Raw genomic sequence first — 22,602 nt, 5'->3', positions numbered from 1 at the left:
TCCATCAGAGGGTTTTATACATTTTGCAAAAACATCTCAGGTGCTCCTCTAAAGCCAGGCTTGCATTCCTCTGGGATAGTTAAGTCAACTCACTCCCCAAAATGGCTTGGTGGACCAAGGGATGGAATTATTGGGACCTTCCTTCTTTGTAACAGAACGAAGGAGGGGAAGCTGACACTATATTACCATGGTAGGGATGCATTTGCTTGGAAGAAATGGTGGGTAAAGTGATCTTCCCAACACAGGTCTTGCCATGTCACTCCCCTATTCAAGAAACTCCTCATGGCTCAAATATGAGCTCCTTTGTTTGGCAGTCAAAGCCCACCATAAACCTTGCCCTAGATTTGTGCTCTTTCTACACCCTATCCTCTCCCCACAGGTAGTCTGTGACCCAGTGAAACTGACCTCCTTGCTGGTCTTTGCACAAGACTCTTCATTTCCCAGCTCTGGCCCTTTTCAGGGGCTGTCCCCTTTCCCTCCTCATCTCCACATCCTGGTTTCCCTGACTTCTTTCAAGTCAAAGTTATCATCCCAGCTTTTGTGAGAAGCCTTTCCCGAGCCCTCCCAAGTTCTGGGGCCTTCATCCTCTTGCTTATTTCCAAATCATCCTGTATAGAGCTTGTTTATACTTTCCTGTTTGCATATTGTCTCCCCTATGAGTCTGTGAGGTCCTTAAGGAAAGGGACTGTCTTTTAGTTTTCTTTGTGTCTTAAGTGCTTAGCAAAACATCTTGCACTTAGCGGGAACTTAAAAATCTTTATGGACTGAATCCCTGACCGCTAGATCATAAGTTCCTGCATTAGGTTGTAAGCTCCCCCATTAGACTGGAAGCTCTCCCATTAGACAATTCTCCTCTAGTTGACAGTAAGCCCTGGGGCAGCTAGGTGGCACAGTGATTAAAGCACAGGCCCTGGATTCAGGAGGATCTGAGTTCAAATCCGGCCTCAGACACTTACTAGCTGTGTGACCCTAGTCAAGTCACTTAACCCCAATTGCCTCACCCCCCCCCCAAAAAAAAAATTCCTGATAGTAAGCCCTGCTGTCAGATCCTAAGCTCCCCCATTAGACTACAAGCTCCTTGAGGGTAGGGACAACTGTTGCCTTTTTTGTGCCCCTAGCACCGAGCATAGAGTCTGACACATAGAAGGCACTTAATAAATGGTTGTCTATTGATGGCACGATTGATAACACTGGAGTTTCTTTAAAGTTATGCCTTTTGGGGCAGCTAGGTGGCATAGTGGATAAAGCACCAGCCCTGGATTCAGGAGGACCTGAGTTCAAATCCAGCCTCAGACACTCAACACTCACTAGCTGTGTGACCCTGGGAAAGTCACTTAACCCCCATTGCCCTGCAAAAAAAAAAAAACAAACACCAAAATAAGTTATGCCTTTTCCTTTCCTTGGCTATAAACACAGTTCTATGTTCCTTCAGTTGCTTTAGCTTATTCTTTTTCACACGGACCTATTCCCAGTGGCTCTCTTCTCACCCTGATCACCTCCCCCTGTTAGCCCTTGCTCTTAGAGGATCAGGGCATAGCGGGTAGAATGTCTTATGACCTTTATTGGCCTTTATAGCCAATAAAGCTGAGAAGGCCATAGGTGCCCAGGAGAAAGATCTTGACTTCCTGGCACTGGTGTTTTTAACCCACCACACTACCCTAGGTTTCCTGCTAGTTAGTATAAGAGGCATCTGGGCCATGGCCAATCCTTCATGTTGCTTTGGGATGACTCTCTGTGCGGAAGTGGCCACATCCACAGAGAAGATTAGGGAGCAGCTCACTTGGTTCTCCAAGTTCAAGCAGAAAGAACCAAGGGATTTGTTCCCCTGGTCCAGCCTAGGCTCTTGGAGAGGGTGACTCAGAGGCCTTCCTCAATCAGTTTCTCCAATCATCTTATTTGTCATAGATTCCTATGTAGGTGCAATGCAGTCTGCACTATATCCAATGAACAGTGTATACTCAGCCATTTCCTGTTCTGCTAATTGAGATGAATCTCCTTTGAAGGTAAGACTTATGCTGGGGCAGTCTGGGACAGAGGGGTCAGGGCTGTATTGAGTAGCCGGAGCTGCCTATGGCCCTATTTTTCCAGGCATGGCTCCTGCTAAGGCTGACCTGCCATCAGTTCTCATTAGAACTGGCCACTGTAACTCTCCCACAAGCTTGCTGATGTGGCACAGTTATCATTCCATTCTCCCCTTCCTGAATAGGTCTTCCTATCGCACCTATTCCAACTTCAAATGGTCTTTAGAGATACCCCTATGCTCCTGGTCCATGTTCTCTCAACCCATGCCTTCACCAACCATGTGATAACTGCCAAGTCAGGCCCTTTGTATGAAAACCCAGGCCCCTGGTGGCTCTGTGCTTTCAACCACATCCTTCATCACCTTCCTCATCTGGGCCAACACTCTGCATTCTGCCCCATGGAGTGGAATTTGACATGACACCTATTTCTAGCTAAATTGTTGTTCATCTGCCCATCCCTTCCTAAGTGCTTGGCTGAATTAATAAGCCATTTTGACCTATCCTAGGGTTGCTTAACGCCACTCACCTGAATCCACTTCAACCTCCACAAAGATCTTGCATCTACCCCTCATCACTTTTCAATTGGAATATTTCAGTAGCCTTCTAAATGGACTCCATGACTCTTTAATCCATCCCCCACTGAGCCACCAAAAGAATATTCGTCCAGTGTAAATCTGGTGATATCCATCCATTGTTTTATGAATTCCAGGGGCTGCGTAGTATGTCTGGGATCAAAAATAACACCTCTGTTGCCCATTGAATTCCCATTCCTTACCTGGCTTCATCCTTCCCTTGTAACCATGTTATTCATGATTTCATTGCCTCTGTGGTCCAGACAAATTTCTTTTCTTGCTATTCTTCACCTGTAATACTTTAGTCCCCAACCTTACAGAGGCTGTCCCCTTTTAATCGCCATTGGGGAAAACACCACAGTCTTTTGGTGCCCCTTCATCCTTGTAAATGACATTGCAATTTGCTGAAAGATTAGGCACAGACACGGAGGAAGGGGAGAAGCATAGACCAGGGGAGTCCAAGTGTTACTGTGACACTTCCATACCTTCCAAATCATGATTTGATTGGCTATTAGCCCATGTGACAGTTCAGTCCCAGTTACAGGGGGTGAAACACAGCCAAATGAAGTCCTGAATTTAGGGACTTAGCAATGCAGCCCTTCAGTGTAAATATGGCCATTCAGACCAAACTGTCACCATTAAAATGTTGACTAAATCCTTAGTCATAGCAAGGGTCACCTGATGCAGGAAAAGGCTCAAGGATACATACTAACTGGGGAAAGTATTGATGTTGCCCCCCTACCCCACCCAAGAGCATAGGAGGAAATCCCAAGTTCAAGTTTTGCTAAACAGGGAAATTGTATATGGGGGGGGGGACACTCCTCTAGTTCCTCATAAATCGAAGGGAAGAAGTTGGGCAAGAGAGAAATGGAGAGCTGCCATTTGGAACTGGATGTGCTAAAGGGAACTCCAAATGAACATGTTTTTAAAAAAAAGGCACAGGGGGCCGCTAGGTGGTGCAGTGGATAAAGCACCAGCCCTGGATTCAGGAGTACCTGAGTTCAAATTCGGCTTCGGACACTTGACACTTACTAGCTGTGTGACCCTGGGCACATCACTTAACCCCCATTGCCCTGTGCAAAAAAAAAAAAAAAAAGAAGGCATAAAAAATATTTAATAATAATAATAAATAAATAAAAGAAGGCACGGTTCCCCCAGAAACCCATTCCTCTGTTGAGCTTCCTTTTTACTGATAAGGACATAAGTACCCTTCTAGGCACCCAGGGTTGCCACCTCGAAGTCACACTCTGACAGGTGACCTTAGGCCTTACCTTGCCTAGAAAGAACTAAGCCTCCATCTCACTGTTTGGCCACCAGCTGTAAACAATATTCCCTAAGGTGGAAGATTGGGTCTCTCTGTAGCACCAGAATCCGTTTACAGGCTGGATTTCATGTTGTATCTCAGGGAAACTCTGGAGAGCCCAGGCAACTTCCTGGCTTCTCTCTGCCATCTTGGCCCCACCCTCCTGAAACTAGAACAAAAAATATACACCATTCAGTTAAAAGACACCACGGAGAAGAGATGATATGGAGCAGGGGAGGCGAAAAGTTCCTAGACTTTCTCCTCTGCCCAGCCCCAAGGCCAAGCCGAGGATGGGAGGAAGGGAGAAAGGATGGAAACGTCCACCTGAGGAGAGGAGGGAGGGAGCGTCCCCAAAGGCTTCTTTCTCCCTGCCGGCTTCTACCGCAAACCCCCTCTCCACGACCCCCCAAACCCGTCCTGCTACAGAGGCCTGGGCAGGTAGGTAACCCTAGCCAGAAACCATCCTGGAGGACCATTCACACACACACACACACACACACACACACACACACACGTTTACCCTTGAGCATGCCCACCCACCCTCAAACACACAGCTGATCCTACCGACATACACAACAAAGGTAGAAACAAAGGAATGAAGATCCCCACACCCCTTACACACATCCCTCTGGAAGCTGAGAAGCCAATTCGGGGGGCAGCATGAAAAGTTTGGGGGGAACCGAAGAGAAGAGGACAAGAATGGGAGGGGCTGAGGCAGGAGCAGGGGAGGGGGCACTTACCTCACACCCAGCCCCTCAGGCAGGACCCTCAGGATCGGTCAGTAGGGAGGATGGGGGTAAAGGAGAGCAGGGGTGTGGTGGGGGAGGGGAAGGGGGGAGGGGCAGGCAGACCTCGAGCTGCTCGCGCCCCCTCTCCAGACTCAAAGGAAGAGGAAGATCATCCATCCTCTTCCTCCTCCAGAGACAAAGAGGACTTACATTAATGGAAGAAGGGGCCGTTGCTGTGACGTCACAGCAGGGCGGGGCTCGTCTCCCAAAACGGAGAGGAAGGGAGGAGGGAGCGGAGGAGGCTTTGTGACTTCAGGCCCAGGGCAGTGGGGACCTCCCCCCAAATCCTTTCTCTCAACCCCCATCACCCGGCCCGGCTAGGGGAGGGGGCCCCACTGCATCTTGCACCTGGAGGTGGAGTTGAGGCTGACCAGGGTCCCAAGTTCCTGAGGACAGGATGCTGGGTCTGGGATGGGGGCGACGGCTGAGCTCAGCTTGGGGTTGTTGAGGGTCGAAACTGGGAGAGGGAGGGCGAGAAGGGGGAGGGGCGGGTCTCAGCCTCCTTTCTCCAGGCAGGAGGAGACAAAGATCAGGCGGGAACAGGGGGGCACCCAGTCACATCAGCCGCCTTTGTCCATGTGTGGGTACCCTGGTCTAAAGCCTATTATCATGTAAAACTTCCAGAGCCTGGACAAGAGGGAGCCACACCCTCCTCTCTGTAGTCAGTAGAGGGCTACCAAGTGACTTCATCATTTTCTTTCTCAAACTATTTCAGATTTGGGACTTTATTCTCTCCCACACCAGCTTCCTTGCCGTGAATTAGCACAGTGGAGAAACAACTGGAATTGGAGGCTCAAGACCTAGACTAGCGTGCTGCTGCCTTACTAATTGTGTGACCATAGGCAAGCCACTGAAACTCTCTAAACCTCAGTTTTCATGAATGTAAAATGGGGGTGATAATAATACCTATGCTAAGTAAATTACCGGGTGGTTGTGAGGTTCATATGAGATGTTTACAAAGTGCTTTTCAAACCCTGGAGCACCGTAGAAGTGTTTATTATTACTGTCATTATTATTCCTCTCTGTTAATCTTTTGGATGGAGTTTACATATCATGCTATCTAATCTTTTCTTTTGAATGTTCTTTTAGATCACTGCACAGAATTACTGTCCAATGAAAGTCACTAAGAGTGTTGGGATGTTACCTCATCTGCTGCAGGCTCCATGAAGCCGTCTTTAGAGCAATTCTAGGAGGACCCAGGACTGTGGGGATCACATGTTCCTCATACCTTTCCCTTCTTCCCTTAGGTCTCTGTATGCCCAAATCCTTGCATCCATGCAGATTATATATTAGGGACATTGGGAATGCTATTAAAATATTGCTGTTGCATTTTTATGCATCAGTGTTATGACTGGGAGATGGAGGCAAGAGTTTTGTTCCATGGCACTGTTCCAGTTCCAGGACAATTTATTTCTGAATTCTCAATGATATCCCAAGGTCTCCATTGGTAGTTCATGTGAACATTTGTCATTTGGCTATTGTTGAAGTATAGTGAGCTTCTAATGGATAATCCCAGCCACCACTTCATGTCTTGCTAAGTAAAATACACCCTCCAGAACATTCACCGGAATTCAGTAAAATAGACATAAAAGGGGCTTCACGTGTGTTATTTCGTTTGATTGCATTCAGCACCACACCAATGTAAATACAAGAAATGGGAGTCAATGCCAGCCTGCTGCAAACATGCTGGCAGATACAGAGGTTCCTAAGTGGCTTAGCATCCAGGATTCAGAAGGAAGAAGTGAAATTGCAATTCCAGTCCATTCCTTCCAAATTCTGGCCCTGGGTTCTTGTCACTTTCACCAGGAAACTCCTCATGGGTGGTTTGTATTGGCACTTACCTTATGTAGTAAGCTGGGCAATGGGATGGAAGAGGGAAGAAAAACTGAACAGAAACTGCAGGCAGCAGCACCAACATCATCAGAACCGCCACCAGTATCATCACCATCGTCGTCATTGTCATCGTCCCCACCACCAGTCAACATGATTACTGACAGTCACTATTCTCAGGACCAGCACAAATGTCTGCATTGAACAATTCCCAAAACATCTATTTAGAACCCATCAGCATGACTTCAACTGAGCATCCAGGGGGTGCTGCTGCTTTGGTGCCTGCCACAAACACCCCTCCCCAAATTAAGCTACTGAGGTTTCTTCCAAAACCAAAATGAAAAACCAACAATTCTTTTTAGGTTTTTAGTTCGTTTGTTTTTGTTTTTGGTGAGGCAATTGGGGTTAAGTGACTTGCCCAGGGTCACACAGCTAGTAAGTGTCAAGTGTCTGAAGCCAAATTTGAACTCAGGTACTCCTGACTCCAGGGCCGGTGCTTTATCCACTGCGCCACCTTGCCACCCCAACGATTCTTTTTAAATGTCACTTTACAATTTGCATGTGCACTTGCTCCAGAGAAAAGACCATTCTGCCACATTCACCATAGTGAGGAGCCCCAGTAATTATAAATACTAAAGCCCATATTAAACTGTCCAGTACCTGCCTGCCATGAGGATCCTGCAGCTGACACCAGCCCTGTTCACATGCTTGTCCTTTGCAAGGAGCCTTGCACCAGCAGGAATTCGATGGAATTGAGTGTGAGGGATCTGACAAGGCCTGAAGCAAAGCCAAGAACAAGTTGTAAGCGCCCCACATGTAAAGGTGTGACAGGCCAGGACTGTGTTAGAAGATAAGGGCTGCCCTTTCACACCTCTGAGCTTGTCTCTCTATTTGTCTGCAGAAAGTGTTGCTGGCCTCATCTCTCTCCATGGTCTCATCAGTGGCACAGAAAGGTGCCACCACACTTGCCGTGTGGACTTGGAAGACAATGCAAGGGCCAGAACTGCAGAGCTGAAGGGAAAGGGAGCAGAAGAGCTAAAAGACTTTCAGCTTGGAAGGGCTCCAAGCTCAGCGGGACTTGCATACTGGAAGTTTTGACTTCAAATCCCTCTTCAGCTCCATCTTAGCTGTGGCAACCTGGCTCACTCACTTTGAGAAACCCAGCCTCAGGTAATTCCATTGTCAAACATGGGGAGGAATGGCTCTCACCTCAAATGAAGTTAAAAAAATAACAAGGCCCTGACACAATCACACCCTCATTGTCACCACCAGTATGGATATTCCTGTGATTGTGAGTGTGCTTCCCTTCTTCCTGAACACTTCAGAAAAGGTCCTTCAGGAGAGCGTCTGAAGAATTCCATCTGTCTATCCAGAGGCACTTCCTCTACTTGGCAGTCATGATTCCCTTTCAAGAGCCACCCTCAAGAAGTGGCTTCACCCACAGAAATGGTTTGTGGCACTCTTTGAAGCCTAAAGCTGCCATATGAATTTAGTGCACAACAGGGAGTCTGACTCTGGCATAGAAACCCTTTCAGGAGTGAGAAATGTAGAACCTTTTTTGAAAATTCAGGGATCCAGAGGCCAAGAGATCCAAGACTTGACCATAAGTAACATCCTGGAAACTGAGCCAGCCTTGCTACATCTTTTGGCCCTCGTGTTCCACTTTCCTGCCAACACAATTCACTTGGGAGACTGGGAGACATAGGGTTGACCAAGCAAAACACTATATGGCTGCACCCAAGATGACATGCTCAAAGGTTTCATTGTTCAGTCTGAAGAAAACTTATTCTTGCAGCCACAAAACTCAGTCTGTCATTTTGGCCATGCAAAACACCCTCAATGTCATCAATACTTGCAACACAAACCCTGGAAAGCATGGGGGCTCTTTCCACTAAGGAAAGGAATGTGGGTAAATGGTGGAGTTGAAGGGGAAATTAGGGTTAGAGATGGCTGAGAGAAGCCAGGAAGTTGCCTGAGCTCTCCCAACTTTTCCTCTGAAACAAAGTGAAATTAAGCTTTTCCACAGATGCTGGAGCTACAGAACCTTTAAAAAGATGACCTGTTCTATTAGTTCACCACTGCCAACTGCCCCTCGCCTTTCCATGAGGTTAGTATTGAGTACATGAATCCTCCTGGGGCAGCCCTGGTCTGAGTCCTCCAGGGGGCTCTACCACAAAAGCAGAATACAGTAGTGAGACTGAGCCAGGTAGTTGCCTCTGCAGGGAACCTTGGGGCATGCTGGGTTTGTGTTCCAAGAATACCTTGTGGGAGCACCGGCCCTGGAGTCAGGAGGACCTGAGTTCAGATCTGGCCTCAGACACTTAATACTTACTAGCTGTGTGACCTTAGGCAAGTCACTTGACCCCAATTGCCTCACCAAAAAAAAAAGAATACCTTGTGGACAGATGCAAGGTTTTCCTTTGAACTCCACCCAAGATGCTGATCTACACACACACACATCTCCCAACCCCCCCCCCCCCATACTCTTCCAGTGGAGGAATATTTAACCTGTCCCTTAGTATTCCTGAGTGGAGTCGAACAAACAGGATTTCAGCCCACCACCTGATGATTGACGGGCAAGCCAACTCCCCTGGAGTGGAGAGAGCAGTCTTGGATGTATTAGCAGATACTTTAATGGCAGTGAACACACCTTTTGTAAAATCTGTTATGCAAAGAGCATCTCTAAAACATAAACAATGTCATAGACCAGTGTGGACCCTTCCCTCCACTCATACTTCCTCCTCAGCTTTGGGAGAAATTAGCATCAGAGAGTAAGCTCTAGGAACTCACAAAGATCGCTCTGAAATTAGCATCAGGAATTAAATGCTCAGCCTCAGACGTTTGACACTTACTAGCTGTGTGACCCTGGCCAAGTCACTTAACCCTCATTGCCTGGCAAAAAAAAAAAGAAATTAAATGCTGTCCTTGTGGCTATACAAGCATCCCCTCCCAGCTCTAAACCTAGAATGGCTCCTCATCCACAAGGCTGGTAAGCTTACCGCTTAATGATTCCCTAAGAATAGGTTGCTGAGGGGGGCCGCTAGGTGGCGCAGTGGCCCTGGATTCAGGAGTACCTGAGTTCAAATTTGGCCTCAGACACTTGACACTTACTAGTTGTGTGACCCTGGGCAAGTCACTTAACCCCCACTGCCTCGCCAAAAAAAAAAAGAATAGGTTGCTGAAACTGTCCCACAAGCTTGCCAATGGGTCACGATTCTAATTACATCTTCCTGAAGAGGCCTTCTTGTTAATATTAAGGGAACTCTTTTGCTACAGGTCCATGTGCCCTTGTGACTCTGTCCCTGGCTGAGTTGCTCTTCATCTGTCCATGTCCTTCTATTCAGTATTTGGCTATGAGAGTCAGCAAAACACTTTGAGCCTTTCTGGTGTTGCTGAAGGCAGTATGCCATGCAAAGAATCCCCCAGAGTCTCCTCTCGATTTGCATGACACCAGCCTCAACCCCCTTCCTGGCTACCAGCTCTATCTCATGATCCCACCTCTCCTTAAATCCCACATCCAATCAGTTGCCAAATTTTGTGACTACCACCTCCTCAGAGAGTCTTTCATCCATTGCCTGTCCACTCACAAAACCTCATCATTTCTCACCTGGACTGTTTCTATAGCCTCCTCATTGGATTTTCCATATCAGGATTTTCCTCCTCTCTGATCCATCATTCACTCAGCAGCCAAAGGGATTTTCCAAAAGCCCTGGTCAATCTGTTCAATAAAATGGAGTGGTTCCCCAGTACAACTAGCATCAAATACAGATACCTCAATTTGTCATTGAAAGCCCTTTCCACCCTGGCTATGTCCTACCCTTAGGGCCTTGTTATATACTATTCGATAATAATACGATTAATCAATAAACATTTATTAAGTGCCTACAATGTGCCAGGCACATTCCTGCCCTCAAGGGGCTCCAACTCTAAGGGGGAGACAACAATCCAATACATATGAATAAGCTGGGTATGGAATAAATAGGAAACAATTAACTAGGGGAAGGTGGAAACACTGAGAGGTTAAGAAAGGCTTCCTATAGGTGAGATTTTAGTTGGGATTTAGTGAAAGCCAGGGAAGCCAGTTCTCAGAGATGAGACATCCCACATATGGGGACAACCAGAGAACATGCCAGGAGGTGAGAGATGGAGAGTCCTGTTTGTGCAAGAGCCAGGAGGCCAGTGTCACAGCTTCAAAGACTGAGGTGTAAGAAGACTGGAAAGGTAGGAGGGGCTATTCCCCTTCAAGAGTGCTATTCAGCAAGATTTGCCTGCTTACTCTTCCTCACATGTGACACTTCACTTCCTATCTACGCGTCTTTGCAGAGGCTGTCCCCCGTGACTGATACAAAGTAGACCCTTAATAAACGCTTGTTGACCAATTATTTGCCACTGAGGAATATAGCACAGTCTTTGTGACATCTCTAGTTCCAAAGTGTGTTGCAGTTTGCTGAAATGCTTAGAGAATTAGTCAATGAACCTGTTCGATAAACTCCAGAGTCTCTCCTGTACATCTGAGATAAAACACAGACTCCTCTCTTTGTCATTTAAAGTCCTTCACCTTTTAGTTATGCCATACATTTTTTACCTTATTATGACCCTTCTGTACTTTACTGTAATCACCTCCTTATTGTTCCTCACACTTGACATTTAATTTCAAAAAGTCCCCCATGACTGGCACAAAGTGCCTGGCACATAGTAGGTGATCAATAAATGTTTATTGAATTGAATTGAAAGTAGGCACTTAAAGGTCAAGGCTTCTTGACCAACTAATTGTCATTGAGGAACATAGCACAGCCTTTCAGTGTCATCTACTGTTCAAATAGGATACTGCAGTTTACTTAAAATTTTAGGAGAAGGAAAAATACTTCAAATGTCATCACTTAATGACATCAAATAATATCATCATTTCATGGTTACTTTAAGGCTCTTATCTTGTGTCCAACTCCGAATTTTATACTCAGATGAATTCCAGAGTCTACTTTGATTGGATTTTAACCTGTGGGCCAGTTTACTCCTGGTGAAGGGAAAAAGAATGGAGCTAAATGAAGTCCTGAATTTTTGACAGGAAGTGAGTAATGAACACCGTCAGTGCAAATCGGAAATCTGGCTAAATCATCAAGATCAAAATGACCTATTATGTGCTTCCTTATAGCAAAGGTCATGTGATATGGGATAAGAATTCATGGCAGTGGAGACACCACTGAGTTGGTTTCAGCCTTCAGTGTACCAGTTAATCAGGGAAGACATTGATATCACCCACTCACAAGAGCAATACTGAGAGAAAATCAATCCAAAATCAAGAGTGATATTAGTTTTGAAGGAAATTTATGAAAGAAATATCAAACCTTTGATGGAGACTTGACCACTGTGAAATCAGGCATGTAGGTGAATATTTGTCTAGGTGTGCAGGGATATCCCGAGGTCTCCATTGGTAACATGGACATTTGTCATTTGTCTATTTTTGAAACATAGTGATAATCCCAGCCACCATTTCATGTCTTGCTAAGTAAAATAACCCCCCCCAGAACATTCACCCCAATTCAGTAAAATAGCCATAAAAGGGGCTTCATGTGTGTTTGCTCATTTGATTTCATTCAGCTTTGTCCCTGGGTGTTCTTACCAAGCAGCAAGTCTTGGAGTGAGGACTTCTATGTGATTTTTAGTAATAAATAAAGTAAAAGTGCACTTTCTCTAATAAAGCAGCACATGTGAACTCATGTGAACCCAGGAGCCCTTAGCCCCCTGCTAATGCACAACTGACTAATGCTACTTGGTCTTGCTCAATTAATGATTAGTCAATATTCACTGGACAGAAAGAAAGCCACCAATAGTCCCAAGGTAGCTTCACTCTGGGGTAAAATGGTTTAAAAAGGATTGTCCAAACAATAGAGCAAGAGGAGGGTCTTCGATGCCTAGATCAAGGGAGTCAGGCAAACTCTGTTGAACATTCTTTTCATAAGCTCACTAAAGGAAAGATTCAGTGTTTAGGAAGACAGCAGTAGCCAGACCACCTGCCAGGCCTAATTAATCTCTGGCTGCCAGGGAGACTGGTCTATCTCCAAGGATACAATGCATCCTGAATTGCCTGCATTCGTTCTAGCTGTTTACCTGGGCTGTGTTATGATTCAAATGCCAAGAGGAGGGGTTGTGCCTCTAATGCAGCTCACCGGAAGGCTGCTCTGCTTCCTTCATGTTAACAATGTCCCCCCATCCCCCTCTGGCAAAAGACTCCTAGGGACATCAAGGAAAATAAGTGGGAAAGTATGTAAAGGCGACCTAGCCAGGGGGCAGATTATAGGATACTATGGCTTTAGCTGTATGTCCAGAAAGGAAATCTGACCTCCAGTTCACCCTATTAGGGCACCTGGCCTCCCATTCACCCCATTACAAAAGGGGAGGTATGTGCACAGGGGCATCCTCCAGGCACACTGCTATGTCCTTAGTCCACCCTTGACAGCTTTGGGGATTTATTTATCAATACTGTCCCAGGGAAGCATGTGTGTACACCTGGTCTCTCTTATGTCTGCTTGGTTTGCCCCTCCCTATAAAAAGGGGGCCCCTTGGTGTAGGACAGCATGGAAATCCACTTTGTCAGCTTGGCATCAAAGACTACTACCCACCCACATGCAGGTGCCTTATCACAAACTTCTCCCTATGATTCCCAATACTGGCTGGCCCAGCTCCTTCTTCAGTATCTCCTTTACCTCAGCTTATGGGGGGAACTTATCCTTCTGAGCCCCTTCTGTCATCCAACAGCCTTCAAGGAATTGAGACCCAGGGGGAGAGGGAGGAGGGTTGGTACAACTCCCAAATGGATGAGTTCCTGCAAGATCATTCTGAGATGCTTTTTACTCCTCTGAGGACAAAGACCAATCTCTCTCCCATGTCAGACACTAGAAAGGATACTTGAGCTCCTCTTGGCCTCCCCATGGCACTCATCCCGGGATGGATAGGGGAAAGGTGAGGTTCAAAGGACACCCATATGTGTGCATGGGGATTGGCCTGCTGCCCCAAGTCTGTCCCTACTTCAGTCCATCCTTCATTCAACCACCAAAGTGATTTTTCACAAAGCCAATGTCTGATGTGCCCCCAGCCCCCGCTCGCTTAGACTCCAATAGCTCCCTGTGTGCACCAGGGGCAAATAAAAATGCTCTGGTTGGCATCCAGAGCACTTCATCACCTACCCCCTCCTCCTTTCCAGCCTTCTTACACCTAACTATGCTTACTTATACTTACTTAAGTCTGTTTCTTATGCCACATGACCCTGGCTTCCTGGCTGCCATGAACAAGACCCTCCATCTCCAGGCTCCTGGGCATTCCCTTGGCCTGTTTTCCCTGTAATGTTCTTCCTCTTCAACCTGACCTACCTTAAATCCCAACCAAAATCCCATCTTTTACTGAAATTTTTCCTAACCCCTCTTATTTACAAGCACAGTACTCTATCCAGTAGCTGGGTGACCCCGGACAAGTCACTTAACCCTGTTATATATTTGTTTGCCTGTTGTCTCCCCCATTAGACTCCCCCATTATTCCTTGAGGACATGAACTGTCTTTTTCCTATTTTTGTATCCTGAATACTTAGCACAGTGCCTCAGATATAGTAGGTGTTTGATGGATGTTTATTCACTGATTGCTATGTGGCTCTCTATGCCCATTCAGGCTGTTCCTAGGAAATCAAGTGCATGTAGCAAGATGGGGATTTTCTTAGATTCATAAGAATAGTACGAAGTGATTTGGGGGAGAAGAGTAGAAAGAATGGGGGAATATGACACCCTACCTTTGGAGTAGAAGGGAATTTAAAAACCATAGAAGAGGACCCCCTCACTTTTGCAAAGGAGGAGGGGAAATGACTTGCCCAGGGTCACCCAGTCAGTAAGTAGCAGGGCCATGATTAGAATTCAGGGCCTGCATCTCTAAATCAAGGTTTCTACTGGTCTCTCCACTGTACAAGGCTGCTTCCCATTCCCATGGGTGCATGACAAACAAGTAGATGGGACTGAACTATGAAAAATCTTCCATTAGGATCAGATGATTTTATTTGTGGAAGAAATCATGTCTAATCTCCAACCTCCTCATCTTACAGTCAACAAGCATAACTGCCTATTCTGTGCCAGACACTGTGACAACTGATGGAGATATAAGGAAAAGAGAAAAACCCCCCAAACTATTCCTGCCTTCAGGGAGCTCCCAGTGTGAAGGAGGGAAACAAAAGGTCTGTCAATATCTGTATAAACAAGACACACAGAGAGTAACTTGCAGATGGTCTCAGAGGGGGGAGGGGAGCCACCAGCCATGGGGAACCAGGAAATTAGAGTGGGGGACATTTTAAGCCTGTAGACTGGAAGTATCTTGCCCAAGACCCCACAAGTAAAGATGGCAGTCTGTGCATGGGGGGACATAGATATATTTGCCAATAATTATGGCCAACATTCATAAAGCACTTGAATAAGGCTTGTTGAGTTCTCTGTGTAACCTCAGTTAAAAATCACAGCAGCCCTCTGAGCAGGAGGGGCTGACAACATTATTCCCATTTTGCAGATGAGAAAATGAAGGCTCAGGTCAGTGAAGGGACTCTTCCTGGTTAGAAAGGCTGAGCCAGGGCACACCCACCACCCAAGTTCTAGGAAGTACTCAGCACTACAGAGACAATGGAGGGGAAACAGTGGAAGGAACTGGATCTGGAATCACGGGACCTGACTTTGAAACTTGCCAGCTAGTTTTACCACCTGTGATCTTGGGGAAGTCCCTTGCCCTCTCTGTGCCTTGGGTTCCTCATCTACAGAATGGGTCCATCTTGAAATGAAAGAAGCCAAACAATATGACAAAATGAAGGTCTTTAATTGTGGCAGAAGAGTTACACCTGATGGTACTACCATAGCAAGTGCTAGGAGTACCCAAAGAGTGAGATGGGAACAGAGTTTTTACTAAGATTGAGAGTGAAGAGACTGCCTTTAGAAGGGATAAGTATCTCAAGGTTTCGCCAGGTATGTTTTTTTACATAACAAAAGCTGAGAGAGTGAGAGAGTTTGGGAGGGGAGAGTTTGAGGTTTACAAAATAATGAGAAGCCAGAATGGCAATACTGGGTCAGCCACAGGCAATTCACTGGCTTGGGAATAGAGACCAGGGCAGGATCAGTCAATTATTGGTCAATTCTGGTTGTCGTTTCATTCTCTTGGCCAAGAGGAAGTCTGGAATTCTGCTGATGACTAAAAAGATGTGACAAGGGTCTAATGTTTTGCTGGAACAAGAGTTATCTCGCTAAAGTTGACTTGATTCAAAAAGGGGGTTGATTTTTTACCTATTTACTAATTTTGAAAAATAATTAGCCATTTGGGAATAGATGATAGAGAAAGACTAACAAGTAGGGCACATTCAGTAGCTGGTACAGGAACATAGGTTGCAAAAGTTCTAAATTAATGTAAGCTGAAGCAAGGAACGTAGGGTTCTCAGGCCATATCCAGTGTCTTGGGAAAGGGGTCTACCCCTGCTGTTGTCTGCTTCCTTTTCCGGGTCAGATGGAGTTTGGTATCACTGGTAGTGGGCTGGGCTCTCCATTGGGGGAATGGAGCCCTCTTCAGATGTCATAGGTGCACCCAGCTGTCAATTCCCTTCAGTTTTGCAGCAGAGGGGTTGGTCAGCAGGACTTGGTAGGGCCTTTTCTTTGGGTTCTGACTGCAAGGTAGACTGATTCAGGCTTGAGTCTCTAGAAAATGACTGAGAAACAAGAGAGTTAAGGTATGAAAACATTTTTGATTGAATCCCAGCAGTAGGGCAGAAGGGAAACCTTGGTGGTGAGGGAGTCACTGGGGTTGGGGGGAAGAGGGAGGGTCATAAGATGCCCGAGAATGATTTCAAAGGGTGAAAGAGAGTATTTGTCAAAAGGGATTACCCTAAGATGTCAGAAGAACTAAGGAATTTGGCCATGGCAGACCCCAATCATCCATAAATGTGCAAGCTGAATCTTAATTCTATTGATACATTATGCCAGACTAGAGGGTTGGGGGTGCTTGGCTAGGTCTGTTGCAGTGGCTTCCTTGCAAGAAAAAGCCTCCACCCACCAGGGAAAACAGGCAGAACATGAGTAATACATACTTATAACCAGAGCAGGGGAGGAACTAAATAAAATCAGTCTGCCAGACTTGAAAGCATGCCTCAAGGGGAGGGAATTTCCCTGACAGAGGTCTTAGGGGCTTGCTAACATCACATTTGGGACAGATTTCACATTGTAAATAAATGTCAAATGCAGCTGGCCTCATTTTCCCCCAACAATATTTGCAGCTCAAACCAAGCAGCTCCTCAGGGCTCCAGTGACTTAAAGAGTGCAGGTATTCCATCCCAAGAACACACAGCAAGCATCAGGAAGGACTAGGCATCCATACCAGAGCCCAGGGTTTTTCTCCTTTTTTGCATGCTTCTCATCTTTGTCTGTCTTGGATGGAACAAGACATGGCTTCTTAGACAGCAGTAAGCTCTGCTGGAGTCAGTGTTCATTTGAGGGCGGGCCCAACAGATGTAAAGGAAGACAGTCCTATAGGGATTGGGGGCTTCTGAGCTGCTTCCTTGGCATACAGGTCAGCAAGGGCATTACCCCAGGCATAGGGAGAGTCTTCATGGGAGGGTCCTGCAACTTTCAAAACAGCCACTGCTGCTGGTAACAAGAGGGATTTTTGTTTTGTTTTGTTTTGTTTTGTTTTAGTGAGGCAATTGGGGTTAAGCGACTTGCCCAGGGTCACACAGCTAGTAAGTGTTAAGTGACTGAAGCCAGATTTGAACTCAGGTACACCCGACTCCAGGGCCAGTGCTTTATCCACTGCACCACCTAGCTGCCCCAACAAGAGGGATTTTTAATGGGAGTGACAGAAGAAGTCATTAACCCTTGATATCTCCATAACATCCTGAAATCACGTGCCACCCCAAAAGCATACCTGCTCTCCGTGTAAATGTCCACTCATTTCCCTTTTGGTAATTCACAAGATGGTGTCAGAGCTTCCAGTTCAGCTTGTTGAGCTGAAGAGGCCAAAGGAAGCGCTCCTGATTCAATGACCTCCTCAGTGGTGGTGATCATATGCCCAGACGTTAATTTACCAGAGTCATTTGGAGGCAGGAGCCATCACTGTACCAGGAACAATCTGGGTTTTCTATCTCATTTCTGGAGGGGTTAAAATCAAGTCAACAATTTTAACACAATCATGATCCTGAGTGTAGTTGGTATTCCCACCCTCTTTGTCAGGGATGAAAGGGTTAGGTTAAGAGCCCTACTCTTAGGCACACTTACCCTAGGTTTGGGGAGCAGAGAGATCCCTCATCCTGCAAAGCAGCTGCAGTAGCCAATGAGGCCCCCAAAATAACAAATCTGTCGCTTAGTTGGAGGGTGAGGAAGTTCCTGCAGATCTATTAGCTCTGGTTCTCTTGGGTGAAGAGGTGAAGGCAAAGGAGGCCTTCTTTGACCTCAGTGCTTACCTATCCTTTAACCATAGAAATGGTATTGTTTTAGACAAACTGCGACCTGGGAAAGACCTCAGCTTACAAATTCCAGGGTTTCACACTGCATCCTGGGTCATTACCAATCATTCTGGCCTATGTCTTCTCACTGGACTCTTGATGACTCTGGAGGAGAGAGTGGGGCTGATGACTTTGCACAGCTCTGCCTCACTTCAATCCAATTCACTTGCAAGTCAAGATGTTACCCTCCTGGCATCATTTGGTCCTCTTTGAGAACAGACGACAAATAATAATTAACATTATGAACAACTTCTGAAAAGCTTCAAGATAGAAAATAAACACACGAATCATTAGCCTTGTGCTGTGGAGCCAAAGCAGTGTTTAAAGGAAATGTATAATCATGCACTGAAAAGATGGCTTTGTTTTCTTTGATTCTTTTCGACATAATATAATTTCCATCATTTCTATATTGGGAGTTTGGGGTTTTGCTTTGTCTGATAATAATTACAACTTTTGCTTTGTTGGAGTTACCTGATGTATAGTGTATTTTCTCCCACCTCCTCACTTTTATGATTGAAAAAAAGTAAAGGAGGCCTTCCAAATTCCTTCTATAACACAAGTCTGTCAAAACAAAGAAAGAAAACTACAATGATCCACCACAATTCCAAAGGACTCATAACAAAAATGCTACCACATCAGACAGAGAAGTGATGCTTCACCCCTGGTCTTATTGGAAAGACGTCTAGCTTATCCCCATTACAAATATTTCCTGCTCTTGGTTTTAGATAGATACTACATATCATTTTAAGGAAAGTTCTGTTCATTGTTGTGCTTTACACTGATTTTAACAAGATTGGGTCTTCTAGTTTGTCAAAACGTGTTTCTGTATCTAATGAAATCATGTGATTCTAGTTGCCTTTGTTATTGATGTGGTTAATTTGCTTATAGTTTTCTCAATCGAATCAGCCCTCCATTTTTGCTATAAATCCAGACTGAACATGGTGTAATGTCTGTAATATTTTGCTATAATTTCCTTGCTCTTATTTTTTAAAAATTACATGAATATTCATTAGGGAAACTGGTCTTTAGTTTTGCTCCTTTTTATTTTCATTTTCAAACTGTCTCCCTTCCTGTGCCCTATCCCCCACTCATGGAGAAGTCAACAAATAAAGCAACAGAGATACATATGAATTTATGCTAATCATATTAATCACAGTAGCCATGATTCCCTCTTATAAAAAAAGAATATAGAGGAAAATATGCTTCAATTTGTACTTTATTTTTTCTTGTTTTTCAGTCTGTTTTCTTTTTCTAAGGGTTTCTTTTTTCAGTTGTTTTCTTTCACAACATGACCGATATGGAAAAATGTTTTGCATGATTACACACATATATCAAATTGCTTACTGTCTCATGGAGGGGAAAAGGGGAGGGAGAGAGAGAGAAAATTTGGAACTCAACATTTTTATAAAATGGATGTTAAAAATCATTTTATAGGTAATTGTGAGAAATAAAACATTATAAAATCAAAAGCAAGTATCATATGCAATGGGAATACCCTAGAACCTTTTCCAGTAAACACAGGAGTGAAGCAAGGATTCCCATTTCCCCCATTATTATTGTTGGTGGAGCTGCGAAATGGCACAACCATTTTGGAAAAGAATTTGGGAACGTGCCAAGAATATAGTACAAATGTCTATACCCCTTAAAACACTCTTATTATTTAGCTTATAGCCCAAGAAAGCCATTGAGAAGGAAAAAAGGTCCCCATGTAATCCAAAGTATTTACAGCAGCACTTTTTGTGACAGCTAAGAATTATTGGAAACAAAGTAGATAGATGCTCATCAACTGGGGAATGACTAAACAAAGCATGGTACATGACTGTAATGAAATGTTACTACTGCACTGTAAGAAATAACAGGTGTGATGTATACAGGGAAGCATGGAAATATGTTTGGAAAATGAAGAAAAGTGAAGCAGAGTTGAGAACATAATATACATGGTAACTACAACAATTTAAACCAAAAAAATTAAAGTACATGAAACCAAATGTTACAGATCAAGAGGGATTCAAAAGAAGATAGACACCACCATCAATCTACCCCCTTCCTGGGCGTGAGAGAGCAACAGGTATCACACATTGCATGCTTTCTCAATGCATGACAGATCTTCAAAGTTCTCTTTTGTCTCAGTTACATCAATGTTCTTTTCCATTGATGGTTCTCACCCCAACAGTTCCCAACCTCTACCCATACTGGAACTCGGGTGCTTTATTTCATTGTTTATCTTCTTCACAAGGAAGGACTCTACACAGGAGGTAGGGGTTGCTGGAAAGTGACAGTGCTAGAAAACCAGAAGTATCAATAAAAACATTGAATTAAGAAGAGTAGTGACTAATGAACAGGCAACCTGATGTTTTCATTATTTCAAAAGGAATTAACCAGGTGTATGAGGAGCTGCACATTCAGTTCAGTTCTCACATAACTCCCACCCAGCACTTCCTTTTGGATTATACTGGGTTGTGTATATGTATGATACATCTATTTCCTCTCCTGGACTCTCAGCACAGCAGCCGTCGCCACCCACAGTTGTGTCTCCTTTAGTACTTCCAGCAGTGCTTGGCACATAAAAGGCACGTAAATGTTTGTGGAAGTGACCTAAGAGCGATCATTTCATTAACACCATTGACCAGACTGAGGAATAGCCATGGGCGCATTATATCTGTAGTTTATCAGGCATTTGCCAGAGTCTCTCACGACGTCAGGGTGTACAAGAAGACAAATGGGGGCCAAACACAAGGAGCATTCTGAACTCTTTGAACCACCTTACCCAGACTGTGCAGGTTATTGTCAGCCTGGAGGGAGGACTCTGGTGAAGCTTTTGTACTACCTTCTTTTCAATGACTTACATTCATTCACTCACTCCTTCAATTAGCATTGTTTCAAACTGCCACAGGTCAGACAGTGCGAATGTTATTTAAAAAACTTAAACCAGGGGCGGCTAGGTGGCGCAGTGGATAAAGCACCGGCCCTGGATTCAGGAGTACCTGAGTTCAAATCTGGCTCAGACACGACACTTACTAGCTGTGTGACCCTGAGCAAGTCACTTAACCCCCATTGCCCCGCCAAAAAAAAAAAAAACCCAAAACTTAAACCAAACCAATCTTTGCTCTCGAGGACCTTAAGTTCTATGCGGACACAAGCATAGAGAAAACACGTTCATCAAAATTTCAGATGACATGAAGCAAGCAGGAGTAAATGAGAATGAAGACCCAAACACATCTGAAAATGCTGAAATAAAAGTTTGAGTTTAACCACAAAAGCCTAATAATAGGGCAAAGTGTCCACCTGTAAACCCAAGTTAAAGAAATCATTTTGGCAAGTAGAAGGTGGAGATCCGGTATAACAAAACAGTGCATGTGGGAAATGACATGGAATTTACTTGATTAAAGCTAAATATATAAATATATAAACTGGGGGAAATTATATAGTGCATAATACATTCTTACATAATCTGAATTGGTGCCATGAGGTAAAGAACGAAGTAAGGGTTGGATCCAGGAAGGGGATCCTGTGGCCATGAAGGGAATTGGCTGGCATATGGTTCAAGGACACATGAGGGACAGGGAAAAAAGAGCTAGAGAAATCCAGGAACCAATGGGTGCCAGGACCAGCCACTTGGGGGCCTGGCTGTAACTGACAGGAAGAACAGGTGGAGGACAGATAAGTGGGGCCAGAGATGGACACAGACAGGGGAAGATGGGCGCCTGTGGAGGCCAGCAAGAGACTTGCAGTAACTGAGCACAGCTGGACGGAGGAGACACTTAGGACTGGATATGCTGGTGGGTGGAGCTAGGCAAAGGTCTCCTTTATCAGCTCTGGAGGTCTCAAGCCATGTCCTGATCCAGCGGTGGTGGTGGTGGTCTCTTTACTCCTCTCTCCCCCTCCCTCTCTCCCTTCTTGCCTCCCTTGCTACCTTCCTCCCTCTCTCTCTCCCTGTCTCTGTCTCTCTCTTTTTCTCTCCAGTAAAAGAGAGACCAGCCAAGGAGTAGGATGGAAGGGAGGAAGGGGGAGAGAGAGAGAGAGAAAGAGAAAGAGACAGAGAGAGAGAGAGAGAGAGAGAGAGAGAGAGAGAGAGAGAGAGAGAGAGAGAGAGAGATAAAGAGAGAGAGAGAGAGAGAGAGAGAGAGAGAGAGAGAGAGAAAGAGAGAGAGAGAGAGAGAGAGAGAGAGAGAGAGAGAGAGAGAGAGGATAGTACTGTAAAGCTAACCTTGTAATTTTCCTGGAATGCATATTTCTTTCAGAATTTCATATGTAAAATCAAATTTGGATAATGTCCATTTACATAAAGCTACAAATGTCTGTACTCCTTTCTATTCTATTCCTCTTCTGGTCTCTGCAGGTCTGCCTCTCTCTTTTCTAAGATTATATTTATGGGGGCAGCTAGGTGGCACAGTGGATAGAGCACCAGCCCTGGATTCAGGAGGACCTGAGTTCAAATCCAGCCTCAGATACTTAACACTTACTAGCTGTGTGACCCTGGGCAAGTCACTTAACCCCAATTTCAAAGATTATATTTATGTCCTTAACTTGTTTTTTATTTAATTTTTTAAGGTTAGATTTATCTCCCTCTCACCAGGGCAACTGG

The 22,602-nt window shown here is 45.0% G+C and overlaps 2 long non-coding RNA genes across 2 annotated transcripts in view; both read right to left on the bottom strand.

The window, feature by feature from the left end:
- The window catches only part of LOC122733804, a 39,529-nt gene that overhangs the window by 7,663 nt on the left and 9,264 nt on the right, over positions 1-22,602 (bottom strand). The gene's annotated exons all lie outside the window — the stretch shown is intronic.
- Positions 15,332-19,306, bottom strand: LOC122733802. Its single transcript, XR_006353969.1, has 2 exons — positions 17,791-19,306; positions 15,332-17,664 (listed from the first exon to the last, which is right to left on the bottom strand). It is a non-coding gene; the product is annotated as an uncharacterized LOC122733802 (long non-coding RNA).

Source organism: Dromiciops gliroides, chromosome X (assembly GCF_019393635.1).
Source record: "Dromiciops gliroides isolate mDroGli1 chromosome X, mDroGli1.pri, whole genome shotgun sequence".
NCBI classification, from domain to species: domain Eukaryota; kingdom Metazoa; phylum Chordata; class Mammalia; order Microbiotheria; family Microbiotheriidae; genus Dromiciops; species Dromiciops gliroides.
The sequence above is the reverse complement of the archived record's forward strand: the minus strand, read 5'-3'. Positions and strand labels throughout refer to the sequence as shown.